The sequence below is a fragment of the Panthera tigris genome, chromosome D2 (genome assembly GCF_018350195.1).
Source record: "Panthera tigris isolate Pti1 chromosome D2, P.tigris_Pti1_mat1.1, whole genome shotgun sequence".
Classification (NCBI taxonomy): domain Eukaryota; kingdom Metazoa; phylum Chordata; class Mammalia; order Carnivora; family Felidae; genus Panthera; species Panthera tigris.
In genome coordinates this window covers 85,056,798-85,068,945 of record NC_056670.1, presented here as the reverse complement: position 1 = coordinate 85,068,945, position 12,148 = coordinate 85,056,798, and the positions used below count along the sequence as shown (strand labels likewise).

General features: G+C 57.8%; 1 long non-coding RNA gene across 2 annotated transcripts; it reads right to left on the bottom strand.

Annotated features, from left to right (window-relative positions):
- Nucleotides 1-1,741: 1,741 nt before the first annotated feature.
- Nucleotides 1,742-10,412, bottom strand: LOC122231765. Of its 2 annotated transcripts, XR_006209002.1 has the most exons (3): nt 9,985-10,392; nt 7,666-7,965; nt 2,052-2,073 (listed from the first exon to the last, which is right to left on the bottom strand). It is a non-coding gene; the product is annotated as an uncharacterized LOC122231765 (long non-coding RNA). The 2 variants fall into 2 exon arrangements; XR_006209001.1 differs by lacking the exon at nt 7,666-7,965 and having other exon boundaries at nt 1,742-2,073; nt 9,985-10,412.
- Nucleotides 10,413-12,148: the final 1,736 nt, after the last annotated feature.

Genomic DNA, 12,148 nt, shown 5'->3' with positions numbered 1-12,148 from the left:
GCACCGAACATCCGGCCGGGCACTGCGGGCTTTGCAGCAGACCCATCCAGAGGGAGTAACGCGCTAGTCGACGTTGTCACCCAGTGAACTAGTTGATCGGGGACCCCCGTGGGCCATCGGTCACGAGATTGACACACGGAAGGCAGTGGCTCTCCCCGAGGGCATGTGGGCCGGCAGGGTGCCCCGGGGAGCAAAGTGCAGCTTGGTGCTCAATCCTTAGCCCATCTCACCTGAACCCAGAGGGGAGACAGAGGGGGAAGAGAGCAGACTGACACCCTGAGCCGTGCACCGCGCTCTGCTGGGACCCTATCTGCTGAGACCATCATTCTAGCTGCTGGGGGCTCACCCTTCCCCTCGGGCGGATGCCCACGGGCAGGACCCTCGTCCTTTCCCTGATGTCTGTCACTCCAGCTGGCGGCGGGGAAGGGCTGGCAGCCATGTGGGTCCCAGGCCCTCCTGACACCGTTTCCCCCCCCGTGCAGTGGGGCCCATCTAGGGACGGGCTGCAGGACCACCTTTGTGGCAACGGGGGACCCTTGGAGAAGAGCAGGCACGCAGGGTTAGAACCGCAGCCTGACGTCTAAGTGCTGTGCTTCCCACCTGCTTTTCTGTGGCCTTTCCTCTCCCTCCATCCACACCCCAGCCCATTTCTGGAAGTCCAGGGGAGTGCCGACCTCGTCCGCGGCACCTGCCTTGAGCCCTGTCTGCTGCCAGACTGTTTCCAGGCTCCGTACTCTTATCCTGTGCCTGCCTCTCCCGTCCCTTACCTGGTAGCAAATGGCTCACAAGTCCAGACCTGGGCTCCCCGGTGCTGCCTGCACACCCGCTCGGGCTCAGACAGCTCATGTGCACACTCACGGCAGCGGCTCAGTGTCTTTTCCAGGCAGGAGACTCGGCAGCCGGAGGAGACGCAGCGACTTCCACTGGTCAAGTTAGGCGGGATTGTTAAAATTATACCACTTCATAAAATAGCCCCTTCCCTGCTTACGCAACACGCACAGACCGTGGTCCTTTCCTGTTATCCGTCCTGGGAATACAGTCTTGCCCCGAGAAGGAAACAGCCCGGTCATTATGTTGCATTTCCCCCTAAAGGCGTCATCGACCTCTCCGGTCTGCTCAGATCCCTGAGCCCGTGGCACCCGCACGGCTTTACTCAGGGAATGTGCTCCTCATTCCTTCTCCAGCCACTCAGGGGTCTTCAGAAGCCATCTCGTTTGCTCTGTGCTGCACAGAAATTGGCAGATCTCCTGTGCCATCCAACATAAGAAAGGGTTCCAGGCACGGAGCCTGAGAAGGACCGTGTAACCCACTCTCGGGGACTGACCTTTGTACCGGCCGGGAAGCTGCCCGGCGTCACCATTTGCTACCTGTGGTGGGGAGGCCCTCCCCCCTCAAGGGGGTGAAGGGAGGGCGTGGGTGCGGAGTGGGGAGGAGCAGCCCCTCATCTTGTAGAAGAGGCTGACAAAGGGTCCGGACCGTCAGCCAGCCCTCCCCACGCAGCCCAGCCCCAGAGAGCTTTCTGCTCTCTTCCCCGGTCAGGTCAGCTGGTGGCGCCCACAGGACACACGCCAGGTCCCTCCCTGGTCTGCTGCACCTGGACGGCCCTGCCGTCCCCTTGGGCAGGAGGGGGCTCCTGCCGTCCCGGCCCCTGGCCTGGGAGCCCTGCTCCTTCGTGCTGGATTGAAGACCTCCGGGTCCTTGCTCAGAAACATCTCCCATGGACAACTTCCGAAAGTCTGTCTTCCTTTATGAGTGAGGCTGATGTGCAGTTTTATTGAGTTTTCACACGTGAAATTAACCATCAGCCACTTTGCAGCGTGCGCCTCGGTGTCCTTTATGGGTCGCATGCTGGGTTCCCAACACTGCTGTCTGGTTCCAGAACGTCTGCACCCCCAGAAACCCCTGAGCTCGTTATCAGCCCCTTCCACTGCCGCCCCGCTCGTCCCTGGGCGGCCTCTGAGCTGTGGTGATGGGTTCCATGCGATTGCAGTCAGCGTGTGACCCTTTGAGACCAGCTCGTCCTGGCCTCGGAGAGTAGTAAGCGCTCGCTCTCTCGCTCTCGCTCTCTTTGTTCTGGAAGAATTTATGTAGAACGGGAGTAATTGGTTTCTTTCTTTCTTTTTTTAATGTCTTTTATTTTAGAGAGAGACACAGAGACGGAGTGTAAGCGGGGAAGGGGCGGAGAGCAAGAGAGGGAGACACAGAATCCTAAGCAGCTCTAGGCTCTGAGCTGTCAGCACAGAGCCCGAAGTGGGGCTCGAACCCACAGACCGTGAGATCATGACCTGAGCCAAAGTGGGATGCTCAACCGACTGAGCCCCCAGGTGCCCCTGGAATGGTTGGTTTCTTGAAGGGTGACAGAATTCTCCTATGAATCTATTTGATCCTCTGAATTTTCTTTATTGGAAGAGTTTTAAGTAATAATTTGATATTTTTTTCTAACCACATGACTAAGTTTTCTTTGTTTTCTGGAGTCAGTTTTGGAATATGTTTCTTTCCTGGAATTTGATCATTTCTTCTAAACTTTTAAATTTACTGATATAAGGCATTCCCAGGCTTTCTGTCTCTCCCTCTCTCCCTTCCTCTCTCGCTCGCTCTCTCTCTCTGTGTCTCTCATGATTTTTAAATTTCTGTTGTGCCTGCATAGAATTCACTTTAATAAAACAGGCTTTGCTGTAGAATGATCAGCCTCGCCTTTCTGGGAGCCCCAGCCAGTCTGCTGTCTGCCTCCAGGGTGGACGTGCCTGTGGCCACCACCCGCTGTCCCGGCTGAGCCTGTGAAGACAGGGACACTTTCTCCTTTGCTTTCTCTCTCTCCTGCTTCACACAGACCCACCCAAAGTTTCTTCACATGATTTGGTGGGAGGATGGGGAGGAGAGAGAGGCAGGTTGTGTGCATGAGCCTGTGGCGGTGGGGAGGGAACCGGGGGAGCAGAACAGCACCCCCCTCCCTTGCTGGGATGTTGGAAGGACCTACGGGCCACCAGAGGCCTGTTGTGAGCATTCAGAGGGGTGGAGCCCGGGCCCCTCAGAGACGGGGCGTGGGGAGTGGGGTCTCATCAGGGCCTGGGAAAGTAGAAGAGATTCCAGGGCGCGAAATCCAGCCCCCCAGCAGGCCAAGTCCATGCCGAGTCCGTGACTGTGGGCTCATGCCACGAGGAGCCTCAGTGCCATGGTCCCTAAGCGCCAGGCCTGGTCCTGGTGGGGTGCGGGGTGCGGTCACTTCCCACTGCCCAGAGGAGCCGTGGAACGGAAAGACTGCCACCTCCTGGGGGCAAACTGGGCCGGGGTTAATGCTGGGGGCCGACAACTTGTGGGAATCCTCTCTGTCAGTAGCTGTAAGGAGTATGTGGCACGTCACCGTGCGGCCCACGGACTCTCAAACCCTGGGTCAGAGGGGGGCTCTGAGGGCGTGTCCGTCTGAGTCTCCTGCACACAGCCCAGCGTTAGGGGCACGGGACTCGGCCCCCAGGGCGGCGGTGTGCAGGGCACGTCCCAATCACCCCGGGCAGGGGTCCCTCACGTTTCAATTCTCCCCCTGCCCCGCCAAGCTCCTTCTCCCCTTTCCCTTGGCCCAGCCACTCCCAGCCCCGCCTCTGACTCCAGTTACAGCAAGAAATGCGCCTACAGGGGCAGAACAGGTTGTCCATCCTTTATAGCTGTGACAGGGCCCTGGTGACAGTGGCCTCCGGTCTAGCTGCTGGAAAACCGGAGGCATCTTTTTGTGGCTGTTGTTGTCCTTTTCATTATATCCTTCATAGATTTCCCCAATTATTAAAGTGGTTAATGCTCACTTAGAACACTTAGAAAATAGTCAAGAAGCATAAATGAGAAAATTAAAATTGCCCGTAATCCCTCGGCCTCTGAGAACCGTTGACACATCTGTTTTCCATGCAGGCAGTGCGGGACAAAGTGGGATTAGCCTGTGTGTGCAAAGGTGCACCCACTTCTCAGCACTCGCCGCTCCCCTCCACGTCCTCACGATCATGCTCGGTGCAGCCGCTGGAGGAAAGCCCGCGCAGCCGGCCGGGTCGGTGGCTTTAGCTGGACTGTCTCTAAGAGGGTCGTTCGGGGGCCACGTGGTCTCCACCGGCTTCCCGTCGGGCATGAGGCAGGATGTGTCCTCAGTGGACTCAGCGGGGCCCCTGCTCTGGTCCGCTCGCCCTCACGGTTAAGCACATAGTAGAGCCGCTCTGCCCTGTCCTCTCCCGGAGGCTCTGCCGGCCCAGGAGCAGGTCTGGGTGCGGCGTTCACGTGGGCATTTGGGCAGGTGCACACCGCTTTCTGCAGGCACAGCCGTCTTCACGGGGCGAAGACCAGTGTCTGAACCATCCCGCAAGCGAGGGCGGAGTACCGCCTTCTGTCCCCAGGTGCTCGTGTGCCGGGCACACAGCTGGTGTCCTGCGATGGTCTGGAAGGGCAGGAGGACGCGGCCTGTGCGGCCTTCTCTGAACCCACCCCCAGCGTGCACCAGCCCTGCAGCCACAGTGGCCAGCGTGCCCGCGTGAAGCAGTGCTCTGCGGTTTCCGGTGGAGACATAGACGGTTTGGTAATTTATACAGGGGGGACCAAAAGTTCCGTCTGAGGCTTTTCAAGGACTGAAATTCGAGGGGTGCCCGGGGGGCGTCGTCGAGCGTCTGAATCTTGAGTCCAGCTCAGGTCCCGATCCATGGGTCGTGGGATCGAGCCCTATGTCAGGCTCTGCACTGAGCACAGAGACTGCTTGGGGTTCTCTCTCTCTCCCTCTGCCCCACCCCTGCTCACACTTTCTGTCTCTAAAATCAAAATTAAAAAAGAACTGAAATTACAGTAGTACCCATGTTTCGTTGCTGGAAAGGACCCAGCGTGTGTGTGTGTGTGTGTGTGTGTGTGTGTGTGTGTGTGTGTGTGTGTGTTTCCCTTCCCTGGAAAGGACGATTCTTGTCCAGGAGCTCGCAGACACTAGACTGTAGCCAGCCAGGTGGAGGCCGCTGTCGGGGTCTCACAGGTTCAAGCACCATGTGAGCAGGAGCCTCTGTTGGCCCCGTTTTCTTTAGAAGCTGGAAGTGGCACCTGCTGGGTCGGCAGGGACAGCCGGAGGAGGCGGTTCCTCGGCAGCACGGTGTAGACAGGAAATCTCCACCTTCTTGAATGAATTACCGTGCTCTGTTCCCTGCTCAATAAACCACCAGCCCCCCCCCCCCCCCCAGTTCTGGGCACCTGCTGTATTCCCAGCGCGAGGCTAGGCTCCACGTGTGCAGTTGTGAGCAAAGAGAGGAGACCGTCTTCCCCCAGGAGGACGCTAAGTCAGGTGCCCTAAGTCAGGGGAGTTGCCTCGCAGACCGGGACCCGGCCCCTCTCGGCACCAGCCAGTCCCGCTGAGGGCTGGCCCAGAGCAGACGGTGCTCCCAGAAGCAGACTCTGGATGCAGGTGTGGTGCGAGCACCGTAGGGGGAGGAGAGCATCAGGGTGCAGAGGCGTCTCCGTGGGGTATAATTCCTCTCAGCCGCGGGGGCTCAGGCTTGCTGGGGACTCGGGCGGAAGTTCCAGCATCTTCTTCAGGGCGTTCCCCTCAAGGCTCCAAGGCGCTAGGCTCCCTTCCATTGACTCTCCCCTGTGTTTGGTCAAAGGGCAGTTCTGGCATCTCCAGTTTCATGGCATTCCTTCCAGACCTGCACCTGGGCCGAGACCACCCTCAGCCTGACAGGCCCAGGGCCGAGAGAGACTTAGCGGGAGCAGGCAGCGGCCATCGGCCTGTGTGGGGGAGCTGCGCCCTCAGGGAATATGGTGGCACAGCAGGTGTGGCCGGTGGCCCAGGGGAATGTGTGTGCCCTGGGAACAAGGTAGGGCGGTGACATGAAGCTTGGATAAAGCCTGGTGTTTCTAGAGGTCATAATTAGTAAGGGTTCCAAGCTGGAGACACAGAGACCTTTCTGCCATCTTGGAACTATGACCTTTCTGGCCAGGGGCAGGGCCCGGGCCTGGGCGGCACCTGAAATGGTGGTTTTTGTAAAAGGAATCCCCTTAGTTCGCGAGGAGTTGAGATGTTGGTGGGGGCCCTCCAACTCTAGACCATTCTTCAGGGCTCTCCGCCAGGCTTCTTTTGTCCTCGGGACCACTGTTCTTGAACGACTGGGCAGTGACACTGGCCCAGACGACACAGGGCCAGAGTGGACTTGTAGATGATGGTTACACCGAGAAATGGGGTGCAGGGTGGAGGGTTTTACAACTTCACAGCTGGCTCAGCCCATGGAACCATCCAGCCCGTGATGGGTATTCGGTGAGTGTCCGCTGAATGATGGGGCAGCCTGTGGGCATAATCACAGTGGAGAGCAGGGCTAGGTACTAGCCCACGGCGGGTCAGGAACCAGGCTCGGCCCCTGGCCCGAAGAGCTTAGTGATGCTAAGGCTAACGGCACAAAAGGGACTCGGGGGTCCGAGTCTCAAGGGCTCTGCGAGCTTGGTCACAGCACTCCTCTCCCTGACATTGCTTTGCTCAGTGGTGAAGAGGGACGCCAGGGTAAGGGCAACCCTGAGGGGGCTCCCTGCCTCCAAGGGGCCACGAGTCCACAAAGCAGGGTCCATGCATCCAGAGGAGCAAGACGCAGGAGCCAGACGGCCTCCGAGGTCAGGGCGGACACGGCCATGGCCGTCAGGTGCAGCCCCTGTGAGTGTGTCCGCGACTTAACGTTCTTGCCCCAGCCCTGTCAGTTCTTCGCAGTAATTAACTGGTCCCGTGGAGTCGTCATTAAGTTACTCACGTGACTTTGGACAAACAGAGAGCTGTGACAATGACATGAATAACAGATGCTGGAGGCTTGGGTCAAGCAGGTGGTGGGGGTGGGCAGGGGTCCGACTTTGCGCCAACTGAGGGGTTCACTCAGCAGGCTGGTCGGCGGGATGCTTGTGCAGGAGACGGAGTCCAGAGTGGCGTCGGTGATCTTCCTGAGCGTCAGGAGCCTGTGGGAGCGCCATCCATCCATCAGGGCGCCTGGGCCGCGTGGACGTGGGAAGGCAGACCCCGGGACCCCGAATTCCTGTAGCATCAGCCTGCTTCCCTCTCGTCTTAAACAACATTCCTCCAAATACGTGGCCTATGTGTGCTGGTTTCAGCTTCTTTCTCTCTGATTTTATTTTATTTTTTATTTTTTTTTAATGTTTATTTACTTTTGAGAGAGAGACAGAGAGAGACAGAGCACAAGCGAGGGAGACACAGAGAGAGAGAGAGGGAGACACAGAATCCTGAGCAGGCTCCAGGCTCCAAGCTGTCAGCATAGAGCCTGATGCGGGGCTTGAACTCAGGAACCATGAGATCATGACCTGAGCTGATGTCGGATGCTCAACTGACTGAGCCACCCAGGTGCCCCAACTCTGATTTTCTTTTGAACGTAATCCAAGCAGACATTGGTTCCACTGAAATTGCTTGTATTAGGTAACCAAGACCCGGATTTTCCAAAATCTCAATGGTGTGGTGAATACTTAGTCCTACTGCTATTGGCTTGGTATCTACATTTGCAGAGTTAATCACTTTCTCCTTGAAATGGCTCTGCCAGCGTGCCCCCAGGCCGTCCCGCGTGCAGGGCTAATCCCACCTTCCCGGATGCCCTTCCTCCATACCTGGTGTTACTCCTGTCAACTGACCACCCTTAAATGCCAAGCTCCCCCAGCTGGGTCATCGTTTCCTACCTTCCAGACCCGTACTTGGCTTCTCCAACACAAGCACCTGCGCTGGTGCAACTTCCAATAAAATTATCCAGCTTTGGGGCTGAATTAGCACGTCTGCATTGTTGCCCCAAATTTCTGTCCTGGGACGCTGGACCATTCCCCACTTCCCGACTTGTGCATCCAAATGTCTACGTGACGTTCCCCCTTGCATACTTAATAACCACCTCGCGCTGAACCGATCCCAGACGGGGCCCAAATGTCCTTGTGATGTTATCAAAAAAGCTCACATTTTTATTGTACTCATTCTTCTCAATGCGGCATCTGGGGGGAAAATGGAAAGAGTATCTATGGTATAAAACACGGAAGATATGTTATGGGCAGTGGCTGAAGGGACAGGTGGCAGGAGGCTTACGGCGTCCTTGTGTTAGAGTTTCATGGCCGTTGAGGTTGTGCCCTCGCTCCTGGAGGGGATCTGGAGACTGTGTTAAGAAACCTGTGGTCTGACAGCATGTGCACAAACCATCCAGTCTGCATTGATTCTGCGTATGTAACTGTCCCTTTCCATGCACTGTAGAATTATCAAGTTTGTTGAAGATTCACTTGTAAAAGTATACATGTAAGATGAAGAACCCAGTGACTAAATGAGCAGAGGATCTGAGTAGACGCTTCTCCGAAGAAAAAGACATACAGATGGCCAGTGAGCACATGAGGAGATGCTCAGTACCATTAAGTCATCGGGAAATGCAAACCCAAACCACCATGAAATCCAGTGACAGAAAGGAGAATATTACAGGTCCTATAGGGCAGAGGGACGGTGGGGAGGGTGTGTGGAAGTGGGAAGCGATTGCGAATGGGTACGGGGGTGACAGCGTTCTGAAACTGATTGAAACTGGTGGTTTCAACAACTCCATGAATCTAGTAAGGACCACCCACTTGTCCAACTCAAGTGGGTGAGTTTTATGGTACGTGAACCGTGTCTTGATGAACCCTTTATGGGAGGACAAACAGTGCAGGCGCCCGTTTACTCTGCAGCCCCCACGGGCAGCTCTGCTGGGGGGCGGTTCACGACCCTGCGCGGCCCTGTGCCGGGATCTCTCTGGGGTGCAAACCTCTTCAGAGCCCAGCAGTTAAACACCCCTCCTGGGGAGAGTGCAGGAGCACTCTGTCAAAGCTACTAATTTCAGTAATTTTCTATGTGAATGTTTCCAAGTAATTTTTAGCTCTTTCCTGGTAGCTTTGCAAATTTGCATGACTGTGGCCGTCATTGTAGCAGAGGCCCAGGGTCCACGGGTCCTGCAAGGGAAGGTCTCAGGTCTCAGTCCCTCCGCTGCCCTGCTGCATTGGCCTGGTCGTCTTGAGGTTCCAGCCTTTTCCCCAGGATCAGGCAGTTGGGATGGGGGATGGGGTACAGGTGAGGGCCCGTGGGGTTGGGGGTGGGGGATGGGGTATAGGCGAGGGCCCGTGGGCCTGGGGGGATGGGGAACGGAGGAAGGTAGGAGAGAGGACTCAAAGGCAGCGCACGCCCCTGCAGCCCTGAGCCTGGGGTCAGGAAGAGAAGGTGCTGAGTCTGGGTGAGGAGGGCAGGTTTTGAGGTGTGGGTTCTTGTGCAGTTAACACGGGGAGGGGATCCTGGGCGGCCCTTCCTCTCTAGGCCCTCGGGGCACGAGTCATGGCCTGGTACAAGGTGAAGCCGGGATGGTCGTGGAGGGGGACCCGTGGAAAGCGAATCTGGTACCCGGTGTGATCACACGCACGTCCTCAGACACATTTTAGTAACTGGTACATCTGTGACTTGGAAAGCGATTTCATTAATTTCCCAAGTGTGTATACAACTATTTGCGTTATTTGGCTCGTGTGTGTCGGATCATTTTGTAAATCTTTTTCTTGCGGCAATGACATGGGAAGGTGAGGGGTGTTCTGGTTCTGTTTGCAGCGGGGCCGTCCCGGCGAAAACCTCCGGGAGGCCCTTTGATGTCTCCCGGAAGGAGTGGACGCCGGGAGCCCCTGCTTTGCCTTGAGAGCAGGGCCTGTGTTTGTCACGGTGGCTGTTTATGTCCCTCCAGCCCGAAGAGCTGCCCTGTGCTCTGTGTAGGGTCCTGCCCTCACTGCTGGGCCGGGCACTGCCTGAGCGGAGCTGAGGCCCCGGTGGGGACGCTTGTCAGCTCACGCTGCTCCCATGTAGCAAACTCCTCAGTCAGGAAAAGCTCGAGCCAGAATGAGGTCCCCACCCAGCGAGTCAGGGGTCCTCAGCCCAGAGCGAGGGCTCCCTGGCCCCCAGCCCTCACTGACACGCGAGCTCTGTCTCCCAGGCTCCTCCCACGGACGGTCCTCCCCACTCACGGCTGCGGGTGACACCCCAAAGTGCTTGCCAGGTCAGGATGACGTCTGCTTCCTGTGGCACTTTCTGGAGAGCGATCCGGCTGCTGGACCCCAGAGCGGGCATGCGGCTGAGGCTGTGGACCCTGGATTCACGTGTGTGTGCAAACACGTGCCAGGATGTGTGTGCCAGTAAGTGTGAGCTGTAGGGTGCGTGTGCAGGCGTGAGGGTGCGTGCGTGTGAGGGTCACACAGGGGCCCGGGTGACCTTGGTGATGCTGGGCATGGGGTAGGGGTGGGGGACGGGGGGAAATGGCTGTGAGAAGTGGATCTGAGGGTCTGGAAAACAGTAAGGGGACAGACATGGGTGGGCCAAGGATGCGCTGTGGGGAGAGGGTGTCACAGATGACCCGTGCTAAGAGCCCTTTGTGACATGACGTTTTAGTCCTGCCTGTCCTCAGGTGACAGGCTTGGGTCTGTGCCCCAGGGGCTCGTCCAGGGGGGTTCTGTGGGCCCTTGAGGTCGTTTAAGGGAGTGAGTCCCCAGGCAGGAGGAGAATGAGGTCAGATGACGCTGATTTATGTGCACGTGTTGCAAAATTTGACAACGGTGAGCAAGAGAGCACAGATGTGATTTGCTACAGCTCATGCATAATCATACTTAAGTATATAAATACTTAATTTACAGTAATTAATAGAAATGAATTTACACACAAGACACTTTGCGTCTGCCCGACACAAGGCAGGTTTGAGGACCGCCGCGTCGGCTGCTGCTGGTGATGGAAACGTGCCAATCGCAGCGTGTGCTGTGGGGGCATGGAACTGCCCGTTTGCGTCTCGTCTGAGAGGTGCTGTGACTTTGCGCCCCGACATCCACCGGCTTGGGAATTCGCGAGCGGTGGGTGGAGACGGTGTCGGGAAAGGGCGTTAGTTGGTTATGTTTGAACACGGACTGCTGGTAACCACGTCCCTGGGCTGCGTCACTGGCCGCCAACCGCCTGCCCGCAGGGCCCTGAGAAGGACAGCGCGTGGAGGGTCTGCAGCGGTGAGGGCGTCTGGCCGGGGGGTGGTCCCGCCTGAGGGCAGAAGGTGGTGCCCAGGCTCCCCTCTGGAAACACGCCGTAGCTCTCCCTGCCTGTTTCCAGGGCCACAAAAAGCACAGGGCGCCGTCCAGACCATGCGGCTCCCAGCCTACAGCCCCTCGGGCTCCAGCATCAGGTGCTGGCCTGCTGCGAGGATGCCTCCTGGCCCGGCCTCTGCGCCCTCACCAGCATGTCTCTCTCCATCACTGCCCAAGCCCAGCACTCGCCGCGTCTCTCGGGAGCCCCACTCCCCTGTCCACGGTGGTCCTGGCCAGCTCTTGCTTGCCCTCAAACCTCCAGCTGGTGTCACCTCCAGAAAGCCTTCCCCAGTGCACCTGCCCCAGCCTGGCCCCTGCGCTCAGCTTACGTGCTACTCGTGCCCCGGACAGCACTGCGCCCACCTGCCATCGGCGAATTGTGCAGGGCTGCTCCCTGCCGGACTGGGAGCCCCAGAGGGCCCGGCTGAAGTGTAACCTCCCTCCTGCCGGGCACGGCCCAGCCCCGGGAGGTGCCCCGTCATCATGGTGGCCAGGATGGAGATCCTGTTGGGGGCACCAGCCTCTTCCCAGCAGTGGCTCTCGGGCTCAGGAGCGTCAGAGTCCAGACATCAGTGACGCTGACAGCCAGCCCCTCAGCCCGAACCCCTGCTGAATCCTAGTGCAACCTCACACAGCTCCCTTCTTAGATGACAACGGCCCGGGTGCATTTCCCAATCTGTGCAACACCTGCTACATCCCTCCCACGCACGCGGACCGTGGACCGGCTCCTTGTGAAGACGTAATATTTAACGGGTAATCAGAATGGATGACAGTGGCTGCTTTGGGAAGCCCATCTCTGGCCTGGGCTGTCACCACGAAGGGCCTGCTAATGTGCAAGCCTGCATCTCTCAGGACCCCCACTCCTCTGTCCCCGGTGGGGGAGGGCCAGGAGCTGCTGACGTGGCGGCATTTCTGGCTCCCGCGTGCGGACAGCCGTGGCCTCGTGCAGAGGAAGCGAGTCAGGGGAACGAGGCTGTGTGTCTCGTGAAATTACTGTTGGCCTTCTGGAAGCTAAATCCCGTGCAAACGTCTCACGGTGTTTTTGAAATTTATTATTTTAAGCCTATTA